This window comes from Ornithodoros turicata, chromosome 1 (genome assembly GCF_037126465.1).
Source record: "Ornithodoros turicata isolate Travis chromosome 1, ASM3712646v1, whole genome shotgun sequence".
Lineage (NCBI taxonomy): Eukaryota > Metazoa > Arthropoda > Arachnida > Ixodida > Argasidae > Ornithodoros > Ornithodoros turicata.
The window spans coordinates 125,426,665-125,444,387 of record NC_088201.1 but is presented as its reverse complement, the minus strand read 5'-3'; positions in this window follow the sequence as shown (position 1 = coordinate 125,444,387).

Genomic DNA, 17,723 nt, shown 5'->3' with positions numbered 1-17,723 from the left:
ACCCAAGCAGCAAAATGTACTGAAAGTCGGGTGCAATAGGGGTGGACGGGCAGGTGGAAGGCCTTGAACAGACTCGTGAAACTAAGGAACATCGATAAGACACATACCGTCCACCCCTATTGCACTCGGCTTTCCGTACATTGTGCTGCTTGGGTAGTTGGCAAGCATAAATCATTACTTGATTTGTTGTTTTGTAACCAACCAGAAGCTATTATGAATGTTGTTCCATATCTAGGGATAAGTGATCATGACATTGTGCTTGCAGAATTTGTTGTTCCAACTGACTATGGACTGCCTTTAAAACCAAGATTCTTTCTCTTGTCGACAGTTATATACCTTCCAAGGTTATTACGGGGAAGAGGCGATTCGACAAACCATGGGTAAATTACAAAATACGCAAGCTGTTAAATAAAAACAAAAGGCTTGTTTTACAGTATCGAAGAAAGCCCAGCGAACGGCTGTGCAAAAGACTAGATGCTTTCACGCGCGAGGTCAAGTTAAAACTTAAATGCTCTAGTCTAGAGAACTTTATTTCAAGTCGTTAGGCACTAAGGTAAGGACCAATTCTAAAGAGTTTTTGAAGTTCATTCGCTCAAATAACAAAGAAAACGTTGGTGTTCCATCGCTGGTGGGTGCTGAGGGCCTGTTAGTTTCTGACCATGACAAAGCTAACTGCTTTAACGATTATTTCACCTCTGTATGTAGTAATATCCCACAGCGCATAGGCATACCCATTTATCATCCTTCCTTACTACATTCTATGGAACCAATTTGTATAGATTATAATAGAATTGTGAAGCTTGGTCTTGGAGTACGCCTCAGCTGTATGGGATACCTCAGCATCGGGGTGCATTAACACTATTGAAAAAGTTCAAAATGATGCGGCCAGACTTGTTTCCTCTCGCTATGGGTTTGGTGAAAGCGTCACTGAAATGAAGGCCATGTTGAGGTGGGACTCACTGAGTGTTCGGAGAAGGTTCCTTAGGCTCAAATTTTTTCATACCATCTGTACTTGTAATTCTGCATTAGAGCCATCCCGGTATATACATTCTCCTAGTTATGTATCATCCAGGTTGGATCATACCAAAAAAGTTGCTGAATATGTGTGCAGAACTGATGTTTTTAAATACTCTTTTTTTTCCCCTGGACTGTTTCTGGAATACATTACCTGCCCATCTTGTTGACGAACGTGACTCTAAGCGCTTTTATCAGCCTGTATATCATGTAACCCTGTATGCAGTTTGTGCGTAGTCGTGTTTCTAAAAATTACTCTTTGTTGTATTTTTACTTTGCATTGTTCCCCCTACTGTAATGCCCCCGGGCGTTGTAGGTATAATAATAAATAAATAAATAATAGCAATACTGGCTCTCCGTCTAAACCTGGATAGCGACGTCATACAAAACGGTGTGTTGGCAGCGCGAACAAGTACGCTATAAATAGTGACTGGGCTGCACATCTAACAACATGTCTAACACCAACAGTCACATCAAACAACAACTACAACAACAATCACATCTAACAACAACAACAACAACAACAACAACTTTATTTTGGGATGGAGAGTGGGGAGGCTTGCTTGCTCTGCACATCTAATGTACAGGTCATAGTCCTGAATTTGTGTAGTGTGCGTGTTGAAAATCACTTTGCCTTTCTCGTACAAAAAACCGCTTCAATTCAACAATTTTGTGGACGTGATGCATTACTTCTTCTAACCACAGCAGCTAGGCGGAGAGGGTGCAGTGTGTAGCAAACATAGCAGTTTGGTGCTTGAACATGGGCAGTGAATCACAGAATTCAGGACAACAGCAATCAAAAGCAAAATGTGACAAAACATTTAAATAAAGAAACACAGCAAGTTTATTTTTATGAGCTTTCAGTAACGAAAGCAAATTCAAAAAGAAGTGAAACTGAATCAGTCAATGATCCCATGATGCAAGTGCATCATTGCCATCTCAGATGGTGGTGCACCATATAGGCTTATAAGTGATGTCCAAGCGTAAGGCACTTACCGGACTTTTCCTGAGAGTTGAGCATGCACATACCCCCCCCCCCCTCCTCCCAAGGACAACACTGGTATCTCTCCACCATGGCAACACGTCCAGTGGAGGGTAGCTTGGCCATAGTCTTGAGGATCCAAACAATCATTCTCGCACAGTTCAACGCTCCACTGAAAAATCCCTATATTTGCTTTATTCCAAACATTTGTCGAAGTACATGTGCTGATCACAGTTACAGAAAATCTGCATTACAGGGAATCATTACATAACGTATAAACAGCTTTCAATCGCACTTGAAGTATCACAAGGGTATAAGCAGCTCAGGGCTGTGGAATTACGATATTGAAAAAGTTCATATACGGAGGATTATTCAAATGCTCCTTCCCAGTCATGAACATCAAACATTGCACAACAAGCGGGTCAGCATTAGAGGGTATGCAATAGAGTAAGCGTTTGGGCTGGTTGGTTCATATTGAATTAAAAACAACTGGTTTGCTCGAAAAAAATAAACTTCACTTGGTTGCAGTTCAGTGCCGGTCCTTGTCCTTTTATCCTCTGTCCTTGTCCTACCCAGCACTGGGGTTTTTTAATTGTTTTTAATTCAGGGTATGCAAAATAAAGGTGCTGGGCTGCCATCTTTACAATGCTTCTCTACCCGCCATAATGTGATCTGTCTGAATCATTGACATGACAGGTTTCTGTGATTTAAAAAAAAAATGTATTTGCATTGTGGCAGAAACAGAAAACAATCGAAGGAGAACTTGGTTGAACACAACTAAGTCCAGATAAATAAGAGAGGCAGCTCAGATGAATTCAAGCAACTCCAGGAAAAGACACAGGAATAGGACCTGGGTCTTCCGATCTCCGGTGAGATGTGCCAACAGTTACACCACATCAGCATGCGCTTACGTGTTTTATGCAGCCCCCAATTGTGGTCTGCCTCGGCCACATCCCAAACCAATAATAACTAGGAGTAGTTTGACACGTAAGGTGAGTCATCCTTTTTTGTGGCGACATGCTACGTGTGCCGCAGGGTAGGACTGGAAAACTGAGTAGCCATTAAAATTCTGAAAAACAGGAGTTTATTCACTCCAGACTTGAACGTATTTGGAGTATTGTATTTAAAATATTGTATTTTAAATACGATTTGCGGTATTTTAGTACTCTACTCAATACTTTTTGTTTTGTGTATTTGTACTCTATTTAAAATACATTTTATGGTATTTTCTACTCAATACTCAAATTACATATTTTGAATCTTCCCCTCAACGTTTCTGTGTCTCGTCTTTCCATTATCTTGCTTGTTCAGTGGAAATTCCCTGAGTGATTTGACCCGGACATTGGCCCTTCTTGGAAGTCTCCATTTAGAGATCTTGCCCCATATGTACTAATCCTTGGCGGGTGAGGGTTCTATTATGTGTGCCCTGACGTGGTAACGCTGAATTCTGACCTCGCCGAGCAGAGACCTGCTAGGAGTTTGTTCTGGGTCGCATATACTTAGTGGAGTTATATGATATCTCTTCGTCATCTTTTTGGGACTTGTATTTAAATGACTCCTATCACACAGGGACGGCTTGCACAGTACGCGGGTTTTAGGTGATTCATGTCACATAGCGGCGACTCGCCGCATTGACCAGTGACATGACTTTTTGCGTTCAAGGATAAATAGTATCTTAATTGTATTTCGAATACTTTTTGAAGTATTTCGTACTCTATCTTAATTACATTCTAACGTCAGTATTTATTATCTTACCTTAAATACATTTTTGAGTATCTTGTACATGTCTGATTCACTCATGGGGCAATCTCATTTTCAGCATAGCAATGTCTGGTAAAGTTAGAATGCACATTCTGAAAACCTGCAACGATCAAGCCTGTCTAAGTAATGACACGAAAGCAGTCTTTCGGTGGCTAATTATGCAAAGCTTATGCAAAATCACCGTTATTACTTGTCACTCTTTTAATGGAGATCAATCAGGACCTATTATTGATGTGTAGTCATTCCACTGGTGGACATTTCCATGTAGAGTTAAATTTGTGACACTGCAAACTATAATCCTGTATGTATATAGTTTGTTGCATATCTGGCTCATTTTCTTTTCGTGAATGCTCCAGTTGCTGGATGCTTGTTCGCTCTAATATAATACTCACCTCAACACATTTCAGGCCTTTGTTTGTTTGGTTGTTTTTGTTATGACACAAAGGCAACTTTCATGCATTTGTGACTGTGTGTGCTTCTCTATTTGGGAGACTGATATCATCACATGTCATCGTCTAGTCTTTGCTGCGATTTCAGAACCCATAACCTATACAATCTGAGTAAGAACAAGACAAAAGACGGAGAGAGTTGAATTTTAGCAACATTGAAAGCACCGCTTCTCCTGAAAGGATTTGTCCTCATTGATGGCCTAGGAAAATTTTGAGCCCACTACCCCTGAAAAAGCAAGCCCTGACCGTAACTATAAAAGCCGAAAGCAACTGAAGGTACCTGAGTTTAAGACATTGTTGACTACTGAGGTCGGTACTTGTGCCAGACCAGTGGCCCCGTGACCCGTGGCATAGTGGTTAGGATGACCGCTTTCTACGCCGAGACTGGGAGGTGGCATGGGTTCGAATCCTGTCACCGGCTGTGCAGTCTGAGGTTTTCCGAAGACTTTCCAGACGAATGTCGGCACAGTTCCCCCTGAAGTCGGCCCAGGACGCATACTAACACCCCCTGTCCCCCGTTCTTTCCTGCTGTCCTCACTCCATCTGTCCACGACTGTACGCCGCTCATAGCCACAGTTGCTTCGCGGCGTTAACACGCAGTTAAAATAAAAAATAAAAGAAAACGTCTACCAGAAGAAACCAAAGCCTGTTCTAGACACCTATGAATACGGGAAAGTGTCGCTTAAACCGAACGATTTTCATGACCGTGTCAGTTGTAAAGGAGCTGAAACTGCAAGGGAGTTAATTAAGCGTCGTTGTGTGGGTGTCTATCCTCTGCATTTTGTTCATTCCTCTAACTCAAACCGTCAAATGATCACTGGCTCGCTTGCATATATATTGTTGTTGTTGGTTTTAAGTGTGGAGAGAGGTCAGCCAATATTTGGCTTTCTACTCTTCCAAAAAAAAAAAGAAAAGAAAAAATGTGCACCCGGACAAGAAAAAAAAAACATCACACACGCTCACACACATAAAGAAATAGACACCGGGAAATGACGCGCGGAAGCACGTGTCACAGGTCCCGCAGGTTTGTGACCTTGAGGAATTGTAGCAGGTAGCCTGCCGCCTTGCGGCAATTGTCGTCTATGGACCATGCACCCAGTATCTTTGCAATGATAAGTGGCCGGCTATCCAGTTTGGAGAGACGCTTTTCAATGATCTTTCTCTCGTCCTCATATTTCGTGCAGTGCAGTATATGGATGTCGTCTTCGCTTGTGTGGCACTGTCTACATGTAGGGTCGTCGGTCATGCTTAGCTTGCTCTTGTGAAGGCAGTACCAAGACGGGGTCGATGAATGAGTGCTGCGTCGGACCGGCTGATGTATCTACAGCCTGTGTATTTATATGGACCATCGAGGCCGACAAGCCCGGGGTGTCTCCAGTGTTGATTGGCCAGGAGCTTCTTCATCTCCACATCTGCTGTTCGCCTTGCTGCCCTTTTGATGTCGTCTTTGGTCAGTGGTATGTTTTGCCTGCATGTCAGGGAGTGGGCTTCTCTTGTAGCCTCGGCCGCCTTCTCGTTTCCAGAAATTTTGCAATGGCTGGGGAGCCACTGGATGGGTACCTGATGTCCGTCTCGTCTGAGTTTACCATATGTCTTGGTAATTTCGCTCCGCATGGCGTCATTGGTGGTCTCCTTGTTTGACTCTAGTGTTTGTAATGCAGATCGGGAGTCAGTAAAAGGAACCCACGTTTGCGGCCGGTGAGTCGCCATTTGCTTCAGCGCCGAGAATATCCCGTGAAGTTCCGCAGCCGTGGACGAAGTCTTGTGGCTTAGCTTGGTCTGTGAGGTTTCGGCATTACGGGTTTCGCAGACGGCGGAGGAAGCCCCATCCACATACACGGAACTGTCAGTATACACGGGGGTATTGCGCACCCTCAGTTCTGTTATCACGTCCTGTGCAAGCTGCCTAACAACTTCAGGAGGCATTTTGCTCTTTTTGGTAATGCCAGGGAATGTGATGCATGCTGGAGGTGGCACTGGAGGAGGCGTGTTTGGCTGCCTGTCTTTCTTGTATCCAGTTGGGATGTGTTGCTGGAGGTTTCTGACTACTGTGCCAAAGCCCGAGTTAGGTCGGGTTACATCTAAGTATTCAGGGGGTGAGCCGTGTGACGCGCTTGGTGACGCAGGTGTGGTTTGATTACCTCCTTTGTTTGGAGCATGTGCAGTGTAGGTTGATTGCCTACCTCTACTGCAGCAGCTTGCGATGTACCCGTTGGGACGCAGAGTATGATTTTAATCGCGCGGGCGTGAAGACATTCCAGCTTGTTTCTGTTAGGGTTGCAGAGGTTGTGGAGGACCAGGAGGCTATACAGGATATGTGGTAGTACCAAAGACGTGTAGAGTTGCTTCAGGATCTGGGGTGACCAAGTAAGTCCGGCCGATGCACGCATTGGATTGAGAAGCAGACATACCTTTCGTACGATAGCTTCCACCTGTTTGGACCGAGTCAACTGCCTGTCCATGTGCACACCCAGGAACTTGTGGTCGCGCACAATAGGAACTGGCTGGTCGTCAATCAGGATGGGAAAGTTCTCGTAAGACCGTCTGGTGAACGGGGAGTGCGCGTTCAAAGGCTCTAGACAAACCGAAGACAACTGTTCACACAAAGAATTACAATGTAGACTGACAGCACTTGTTTTTGAACTGGAAAAACTAAAACAACAACATGCTGAGACCAGTATAGGGGAAAAAGGGGCGAAAGTCAAGGCCACTGGCTCATTTTGGGTCTTTTTGGTGCAAAGATGAGCCGATATTGAGGTAATTTGGCCAGGGGTTTGTACCCTGTGCAACCCCTGTCCTGCTTCCGAGATAGGGAGGTTTCCGGCATAGAGAATTTCGCCCCCATGTAGTTTCAGTAGGAGCCTGCCGGTGCAATGAAATCTTGTCCGACATGGGGAGTTGTCCGATGTAGGGAGGTGTCCGACTTTGGAAGTTTTACTGTACTATACAGCATTCTACATCATGTAATCTAGCAGTTGTTCACGTTTGCATATTTTAACCATGGAATTTACCCTGCATGCACCATACCATGTCCAAACACGAACAACTGCTAGACAGCAGCATGTACTGTTTCCATATAGCACTTATGGCTTGCGTCCTGTGATCGGAAACAGTGGTGTCTTTTTCTGCCACAACTGGTAAACTAATAATAAATCTGAATACTGATTTGCTCAAAAAAGGAAAGTGTGCGTTTCTTGTACTAACTTCCCCTTATGCGAAGTAGTAGAAAAATGTTTTCATCCAATGGGGAGGGAGAGGTCATCGTTCTGGAGTGTCGTTGGCGTACAGTGTGTCGTGTGTGAAGGTCATTTTGAAGAGTGTAGGTCGTACAAGACTGTCTTCCCACATTCTTTGCAGTGTTGACTAATAACCATAATAAACTAGAGAGTACATTTGTTGCTTCATATTTTTGTGTCATGGCGAAGTATGTAGAGAAACATCTGTCTCAACAAACAGGTGCCAAAACTGCTTTTTGTGCCTGAAATATGACAAATAATTGTCTGTTCAACACCACTAATCATGTGCCGGCCTCCATGACATGTCCGTGACATTCCAAAGTGATTAACATGTCCCATAGATGTGTGCAATTCTGAAGATGACTGTGTACGTTCTATGGATTCTTGTTTCAAGAAAAGTACTGTGTGATTTGCTAACAGCGTCTTGCTGTACCTTCACAATTCTACATAAAAATATGTAAAGTTTCCGGAAGGAAACATGATGAAGGTCCATAGCGAAAAACCCTGAGACGAGGGACAGGAAGGGACATGCACAATGTCCCAACATTGTGTGTTTATGTCCCTTCTTGTACCTCCTCTTCAGGTCTCGCCATCATGGACACTATCACCAGCTCGCTTACTACTGAACCGTTCTTTCAACGATAAAGGTCACTTTCATGAATTGGATGGCAGCCAACGTGCTGTCATTAAAAAGAATAATGGCATAATGGAAGGAGCTCAATATGATCCTTAGGCTGTGCGTGGTCATTGCTTTCTGACAAATGGTAACTTAGATTTTCAGGAGAGTGCCTGCAGTGGTAGCATTCTTGTGTTCCCACCCTTGACGCTCATTGTGTGTCATCGGTCACCTGTAATCTGCTAAATGCACATAGCTAAAACAAATTATATTTGTATTTCTTTGAATACAGTTGGTACAGCACATTGTTTTTTACATGTTCTTTGGAAACTATAAATAAAAAAATTGTCTACTCTGCAAGTCTTCTGTCAGCTCTACAGAGCAGCTTCAAATTTCACTAGAAGCCACGTGTGAAACCTAGACCAAACTAGTGTTGAAGGTCCATATAGGTCATAGATAGGTACTATTATTATTATTAAATCATAGGTCAGGCTTAGGTCCTGGTTGGTAGCAACTCAATTGAACCGTATTAAAAATTGGTGCAGGAGGTTGTAGTGTTAAGCGCTATCTCTTCGAGCTCAACCGAGCGATATCACTGTAAACAACACGTGACGCAGCTGAGTCACACTGAAATGTACAAAAGCGAACCTGAATAAAGAAAGAGCTGCTTTTTGGTCTTGGCCTGTGAGCCAGCAGGCACGGACTTTGTACGCTTCTGTCTCGTGTGTTGCCTCTGCACAAAGTAACAAGACATTGTGTCAGAAGTTAAGGCGTACCGTGGATATACTCTACCCGCAGCCTCGGCTTGAACCAGTAACGTCGCCTTCGACGACCTTCAAGCACGAGACCAGCCCATGTCCAATGAAGAAGCATCAACAGTGCAAATGCCTTCGGCAGTAATGGCAAGTCTGAAGCAACCGCCACCGTTCAACTTCGAGAATGTCGGAGATTGGCCGACATGGTGCGACGAGTTTGAGGATTTCATGCATGCTTCGGGAATAATAGAGAAGAGCAGCGAGACACAAGTAAGAACACTTCTCTAATGTATGGGTAGGAAAGCCCGAGAAATCCTGCGGTCATTTGAGCTAACAGACAAAGAGGCTAAAAGTTACGAAACCGTCAAGCGAAAATTCCAAGCGCATTTCGTCCACACCAGGAATGTGGTGTATGAGTCAGCAAGGTTCAACCTTTGCAAACAACAGCCCACAGAGACAGTAGATGAATTCATTACAAGATTGCATTCCTTGGCGGAACGATGTGACTTCGGGGAAGCTCAGCAAAGGATGATCCGGGACAAGTTCATTGTTGTTTTTTTGGACACGAAATTATGATAGAATCTTGAAATGGATTATACACTAACTGCTGCGACAGCACTCGCAAAAGCTGTAAGGAAGCAACAAGATCAACTGAAAAACGATGCCGGCAGCGAGATGGGATCTGATATGAACGCAGACGCTTCAACCATGATTAAGCGTAAAGAATTCCCCCGAAGAAAGAAACACTCGGTTAAATGTGGGTACTGCCGCTACGACTTTCACGCACGTCTAGCTTCTCCGGCGCAAAACAAGTCTTGCACTAAATGACGAAAAATTGGGCACTTCGCGAGTGTCTGCAGGAGTGGTCCCACAAGACGTGGTAAACGCCCTAACAAAGCTGAGAATGTGGAAGCCATGGATACGGTTGAAGACTACAACTTCCTCGGAGCTGTACGGGCCAGCCAGGGCAGAGCACGCTTCATTGACCTTTGCATCAATGGACATCCTGTTCAGGCCAAAATTGACTCCGGGGCAGACGTCACCGTCGTGGGCGAAGAATTTCCCAGCATACCAAAGAAGTTAAGTTACGGCGACCCGCTCATGGGTCCGGGTGGTACACCGCTAAACATACTAGGAAAGTTTAAAGCCGTCATCACCTGGAAAGAAAGATTTTCGTCGCAGACAGTGTTTGTGGTTCAAAATCTGAAAGCTCCGCTGCTAGGAATGCCAGTGCTAGAGGAACTGGGAGTAATTCCGTTTTTGAGTGGTGTTACTCTCCCGTCTGAATACGAAGCGATGTGTCCGTCGATATTTCACGGCATCGGGAAGATACCTGGTGAACACACCATTCAGCTAGTTGCGAACGCCGTGCCCTTCTCGGTTTTGACACCGCGTCGTATACCTCTGCCATTACGCAAAGTTGTTGGCAAAGAGTTGCGTCGACTAGAGTCGCTTTCAGTAATTCGCAAAGTGGAAACTCCTACTCCATAGTGCGCGCCGATAGTCCCAGTGTTAAAGCCCAATGGTCAGGTCTGCATTTGTGTGGACTTCACGCAGTTAAACAACATAAAGTGTTCAGCGAGAGCGCCATATTCTACCAACAGTGGAAGAAGTGCTGGGGAACTTGGAAGAAGCGAAGTTTTTTTTTTTTTCAAAACTCGACGGGAACTCGGGATTCCACCAGGTACTGTTGTCGCCGGAGAGTCAACAACTAACTACATTCATCACCCCTTTCGGACGTTATTGTTACCAGAGATTACCTTTCGGCATAACCTCGGGACCTGAAGTTTTTCAAAGAAAGATGATGGAGATTCTAGAAGGACTGCCTGGCGTCCAAAACATGATGGACGACATTTTAGTCTTCGGAAGGACTAAGGAAGACATGACTACCGGTTAAAGCTAACCCTGGACCGTCTTCATCAAAGCAGTATGACCCGGTCCTCGGCCCGGATCTCGGACCACTGCGACGTTTGCGAAGTGGTTGCGGACACATCGCACCTCCTGCTGACCTGCCCCAAGTACACCAACCATCGCGCTACCCTTTTCCGCTGCCTCGAACGTTTCGGGCACAACCAACTGACGCTGACCGCATTTCTTGGCCCTGTGCCTCAGCATCAACAGTGGGCCGTCACAACTGCTTTACTGCACTTTCTGAAGTGCACTGTCCTGGCCTCTAAGCTCCGAGCTGCGCGCTCCAGGAGTCTCCACCTTCTTTTTCTTTTTTTCTCTTTCTTCTTTCTGCGTTGCTTTATTCTTATTTTTCCCTTCTTTCTTTCCTTTTCGTTCTTTGTTTTTCTTCATTTTTTATGGAGTCTCACCTTTTCCCTCTTTTTCCTTTTCTTTCTATTTATTCTTCGTTTTCTTTTTTTTTATAGAAGACCTTGGTCTCTCAGACCTTTCCTTTCAATAAATATATATCCCCCGCCCCCGGGTATGACCCTGAACAGAGATAAATGCAAGTTCGGACTCAACAAAGCTTCGTTTCTCGGAGTGATAGTCACTGATCAAGGAATCTTCCCTGACCATCTAAAGATCAGGGCTATCAAGACCCTTCCACCGCCCACAAGTGTTACGGAACTTAGGAGGTTCCTAGGAACGATGAACCATGTTGCGCGGTTCTTGCGCCAGTTATCGCACGAGTCACAGCCAGTGGACGTGGGATTCAGTAGAGCAAGAATGTTTTGATAACTTAAAAGGCTTGATAACGACCGATAAGTGCCTTGCAAAATACAGTCCCTCCCGTCCAACCATCGTATCAGCAGATGCGTCATCGCAGGGCCTGGGAGCAGTCTTGCTTCAGAAGCAAGATAACGAAGAAATGAAAGCAGTGGCGTATGCCTCAAGACCCCTGTCAACGGCAGAACGCCGATATGCACAGATCGAGAAAAAAGCGTTGGCGTTGACTTGGGCGGCGGAGCGGTTTGATTAATACCTACGAGGTATGGACTTTGTCTTTAATACGGATCACAAACAGCTTGTGACACTTCTGGCGCAGAAATCTTTGGACATGTTAACTCCGCGCATACAGCGATTTCGCATGAGACTTATGCGATATTCGTTCACTATCCAGTATGTTCCAGGAAAACTACTCGCAACGGCTGACACTTTGTCAAGGTGCCCGACAGAAGCGGATTCCGAAGAAACTGCGATGCTGACCGTCGCTGAAGTTGCTTCGTTCGTAAAAGGCTCGATCAGTTCCGTTCCTGCGACGACTGACCAACTTCAAAGAATTCGCGCCGCACAGAAGGCAGACCCGGTATGTAAAGAATTATATAAACTGTGCAAGGAAGGATGGCCCTCCAAAGACAAGCTACCTTGCGTGCTAAAGCCGTACTACGCAAAGCGGGCAGACGTAACAGTGTGCGAGAACCTACTGCTCATGGGTAGTCGACTTATCATACCTGTCTCACTCAGAAAGGAAATGCTAGACAGGATACATGAAGGGCACCAGGGGGGGGGGGGGGATATGTTTAATTTCCTTGGTGTCGGCAGCAGCATAGTGCATTTCTGACAGCTACGTGTCTGATATCACTTGTATTACAGAACCCGTGAACAGAAAAGTACCAACACGTGCCGAACAGTTGTGAGAGTGGTTTTCCCTCCATTTTCGGCAGCTGGCGTCACAATCGTCCTCACCTAGATACGTCACACATTTCTTCAGCTTAAAAGCCAACGACGCTCTTGAAACTGCTTCTCTTGGTGTCGGCAGCAGCATATTGCATTTCTGACAGCTACGTGTCTGATATCACTTGTATTACAGGTGAGCCAATTTTGACTTATTAGTGTACTGGCAATTGCTATTTACTGCTGCTGCTGCTGCTGCTGACACCACATTGTTGTTGCATTTTGCTGCCATGGCCACAAAGGAAATTGCTAAAGAAATAGCAAAATTCAGTGAGGAACTGAAGAGGGAAATGAAGTCTAGATTCAAAGAAATGCAGGACGCATTAGAGAGAGACTATCGCAATGAGACGAGAGATATGAAAGCTGCTATGGAACATATGAGCAATACATTTGATGACATGCATGAAGAATTCACCAAACTTCTTGATGAACAAACCAAGCTCAAGTCTGAAAATGAAGAGCTCAAAAGAGAAAATGCAGCAATGAAGTCAGATTTGAAGGCTATAGACGCTCGCGTAACAGAGGCGGAGCAATACATGCGTAACCGCAACCTTGAAATTAAAGGCGTTCCACCAACGGAGCAAACGGATGTAAAGACACTACAGTCTAACCTCGGCAGAGTGATCGATGAACCAGACCTAGATCAGAGTGTCGATATTACGCACTCCGTTCCTGTTCCAAATTCTATCGCAAAGAATATTGTCGTGCAGTTTAAGCACCGCCAGGTACGTGACAGAGTCCTTGAAAAATGCAAGAAAAAGCGTATCACGACCAGTGACCTTGGATGTTCAATGTGTACCGCTGTTTTTGTCAATGAGCATCTGTGCCCTGCCCTGAAACGTGTACTAGGCTTTGCTATATCAAAAAAGAAACAATCAAAACTAGCATTTGTTTGGGTTAAAAACGGTAAGGTGTATGTCCGTAAGAGTGAAACAGGCCCGGCAGTATGTGTGTTTCATACAGAGGATGTAATCAGTATTGCCGGTTGACATGTATGTAAACATTTGTCATTGAATGAGAAGGTCTGACTTTTTGTCATGTTGGTTCTCCCGGATACTGTTGTGAAGCCACCTAATACGCTATCATTTCTGCACATCAACGCTCGTTCTGTGCGCAATAAAAATGATGAGCTGATGCTACTTTTTCAATCCTTCAAATTCAAATTTGACATCATCATGTTAACAGAAACATGGCTTACCAATAACGAAACATATGTTCTACCAGAGTATCGCGAAATCTGTCTGAACCGTAAAAACAAAAGGGGAGGCGGTGTAGCTCTTCTAGTGTAGAATGACAGCGCCTATGAGATCATAACAGAATATTCATGTGTATGTGAAGATTTCGAAGTGTTGTGTACGAGAAACGCAAATAGCTTGTTTGTAGTGATGTATCGCCCACCATCAGGATCCACACGTGCATTTTTTACTTACATTGAAAAGCTTTTTTGTTTTATATTCGAAAACAAATACACATTGTACATGGCTGGTGACGTTAATATAAACTTACTCAGCCATTCACCTACAGCCACCGAGCTGAACTTGTTATTTGATACATTTGGTTTAGTTAATGTCATAAAGATACCTACTAGACATACTGAATCTTCATCATCATTGATTGATGTCTTTGTCACAAACATAAACGAAAATGCTGTTACGTCAGGCGTGTTATCTCATGACATCAGTGACCATTTGCCCATTTATGCCTTTGTAAACACACATCGTCCAATCAAACAGCCTCCAGTACTACAGTCTCCAGTCCATTACCAAAGCTGCTCTCGATAGTTTTAGAAATGATGTCCAGCATGCTGACTGGAGTCCTGTACTTACGAAGCAGTGCGTAAACGCTGCTTATGATGAGTTTCTTTATAAATTCAAATGTATCTACGACGCACATTTTCCTCTTAAAACTTACAAAGTGAAACGGCGCATTCGCAAGCCGTGGGTCACCGATGAGCTTCTAAAGCTGATATCGGAGAACAATCTATACCACTCGTTTATCAAATCTCGCGACCCAAACATACTTAAACAATATAAAATATACCGCAACTATGTATCCAAGCAGGTCAAATGCGCAAAGGTTGCTTATTTCAGTAAGCTTTTTGGTGATGTTAGAAGTTCTGCGGCAACATGGAAGGCGCTGAGAAACGTCACAAAAACTGATCAGCGCGAGATTACTGACATGAAGATCAATGATGTAGTGATAACTGGTAACGATCTGCGCGAAAAATTCAACACCCATTTTGTAAACATTGCTAGCCGAAGCGCGATTCAACCTGGCGATATCACGGACGCTTGTAGAACATTGTCTACTTTCGTCTCTGATTCGATTTTTTTTTTGCACCGGTTACCGAAAACGAAGTGCATACAATTTTTATGAACATTAAAAATAGTAAAGCATGCGACTGTGATAATATACAAATAAGACCTGTCAAGTACGTTATCGACCTGTTGACCCCGGTATTGACGCATATATATAATCTTTCGTTGATATCTGGAATCTATCCAGATAAAATGAAAGTTGCCAAGGTTATTGTTTTGCGCAAAGCCGGAAACACTAACGACCTTGGCAACTACAGGCCCATATCTATTCTTCCCACTTTTTCGAAAGGACTCGAAAAAATTATACATGCCTGATTAACAAATTTTTTCTCATTGCACACAGTAATAACAAGTTCACAGTTTGGTTTTCGTAAAAACCATTCCACAGAAACAGCTCTGCTTTCCCAAAAGGAACTAATCATGGGTAACCTGGAAGACAAACTATACACACTAGGAATATATATAGACTTTACAGAGGCCTTTGACCTCCTTGATCGTTCAATATTGCTTCATAAGCTACAATACTGTGGTATTCGTGGAGTACCATTATCACGCTTGGAATCTTACCTATGTAATGGGTACCAATATGTATGGAATAATAATTTCCGATCAGGTCTACTTCCCACTATTTCCGGTGTACCCCAAGGGAGCATCTTAGGTCCATTACTTTTTAACATTTACATAAATGACATTGTAAACACAACTCTAGTAGCTAAATTTTTCATCTACGCTGATGATACTAGTGTATTTGTTTCTGGTAGCACGATTAGTGACACTGTAACGCATGCAAACATGGCTCTTTCTGCGATCGGGACATGGTCAGAGCATAATAGAATATTTATTAACATAAACAAAACTAAGGCAGTGCTATATAGGACACGTAATAAACCTGTATCCATTCCCTTTAACATCATGTTAGGTAACCAGTCCATTGAAATTGTAAGGTCGATTAAAATCCTAGGGGTTCTATTTTCAGATAATCTGACTTAGGATTGTCACTTGACGTATCTTCACAACAAAATTGCGAAAGCCATTGGCATCCTGTCTACTTACCGTTACGCATTCCCGAACTTCGTAAAGGTTATTCTTTACAATAGATTAATACGGTCTCACCTTACCTATTGTCACCTCGTGTGGGGTACGACATCTAAGACTAACATTACTAAACTTTATCTATTACAAAAAAGGGCAGTAAGATTGATTGCAGGCGTTCCTTTTGATCATCACACAGCAAATCTTTTTGATGGCCTAAAAATTATGAAGGTACAAAATATTTACGATTTCCTCCTGCTAAAAACATACCTTAAGGCTGTAAAATATAACAATACGTTAATCTTGTCAATATGCAATCTACAACGTCAAATAGTTAGCAAAACACGTCAGGATCTATTTTGGAAAGTCCCAAGGACGCGAACAATATGCGGAGATCAGTCGCTACCCCATAACATCGCCAAGCTGTTGAATTCTTATTTAAAGAAGGGAATTAATCTTAACTCTATGTCGGCTGTTGCACTACGGGCCATGTTTATGCTCTAGTGTTATGTTTATTGTTCTTGTTAATGATGTCTCTTATTTTGCTTTTTTTTCTATTATGATGTCGTATATATGTATTTATTCCGTTTCCTTGCTACACTATAGTATTTTTCACGACTAATATTGATGTTCACAATTAGTATATTCCGCTTGCTGTTGCTGCACTAAATCAGGGGGATGCGCCCTCGTCAAACAGCATGATGCTGTTTTTTGGCCACCCCTATGTAACTCTGACTTGTATTGAAATAAAGATGAATTGAATTGAATTGAATTGAAAAAAATGCAAAGTAAGAAAAAAGGGAAGGGAAAGGTTAGCCACGGTGTGGGAGTCGTTCGTTGCCTAGCAAGAGCGAAAGACTCTGTTTGGTGGCCAGGTGTTAGTGCTGCACTCAGAGGCGGAGAGTTTTCATTTTCCCGGTGGGGGGCAAGGGCGCACCGCGAAATATGTACTCTGGCGGGGGGGGGGGGATATATTTATTAAGATGTCGGCTTGTTATTAAAAAAAAAGTGAAATGGGTAAGTCAAAAGAGGCAAAGAAAATAAGAAAACAAAAAGAAGGAAAGTAAAGGAAAAGAAAAATGAAGAACACAAAACTAAAGCTGAAGAATCACACACTCTGGCGGGATCCTATGATGTATGCAGAACTGGTATAGAAATAAGAGGAAGGAAGAAAAAACAAAACAAAAGAAAAAACAGAGAACGTAAACAGTGAACATGTGCACAACTGAAGGCATTACGCCTTTGAAAACTGAGTGCAAAAAGAACAAAATGTATTGAATCCTCGGTGTTTGACCCGAAATGCGCGCAATATAATGAATATGGTCTATTAAAGGAAGCAGCGGGAGTTGAACCCGCTCCCAACGAATATGCGTTCCGAAGATCCTACCGTTACACCTCACTGGCAGCTGCTGGTACCTTTTCGACTGCTTCGTTTCATTGATCTGATTGCTTTGGGCGAAATTCAGGCTATGTGTTGCGTCATCCTCTGTGTTTCTTCGCCTCACCTTCTACTGTGATAATGAGTATGGTGGGCGGATACATATTTTACAAATTGCAAGATGCATTTTTGGGTTTGTGCCTCTTCGCTCTTTTGACCCGGGCGCGCCGAGCCCCAACGGTTGGCATCAGCCTCTTAGCGGGACTTCCCGGGGGAGGCGGCGCCCCCCCTAGTTCATGTTCCGGGGGGGCAAAGGCCCCCGCGCCCCCCCGCAGTCGGCGCCTATGGCTGCACTCAAACAAGTCGTCGCGAACTGTCAGCAGTGCGCGTTGAACAACAGCCAACCTCGCGATGCCGATGATTCCGTCGGTACCCCGGAGCTTCCATGGAACAAAATAGGAGCTGATTTATTCTACCTGAACGGTTCTAACTATCTGCTGTTGATGGACTATTATTCGCGATACCCTGAAGTACTGCGGCTTTCATCAACGTCAGCAA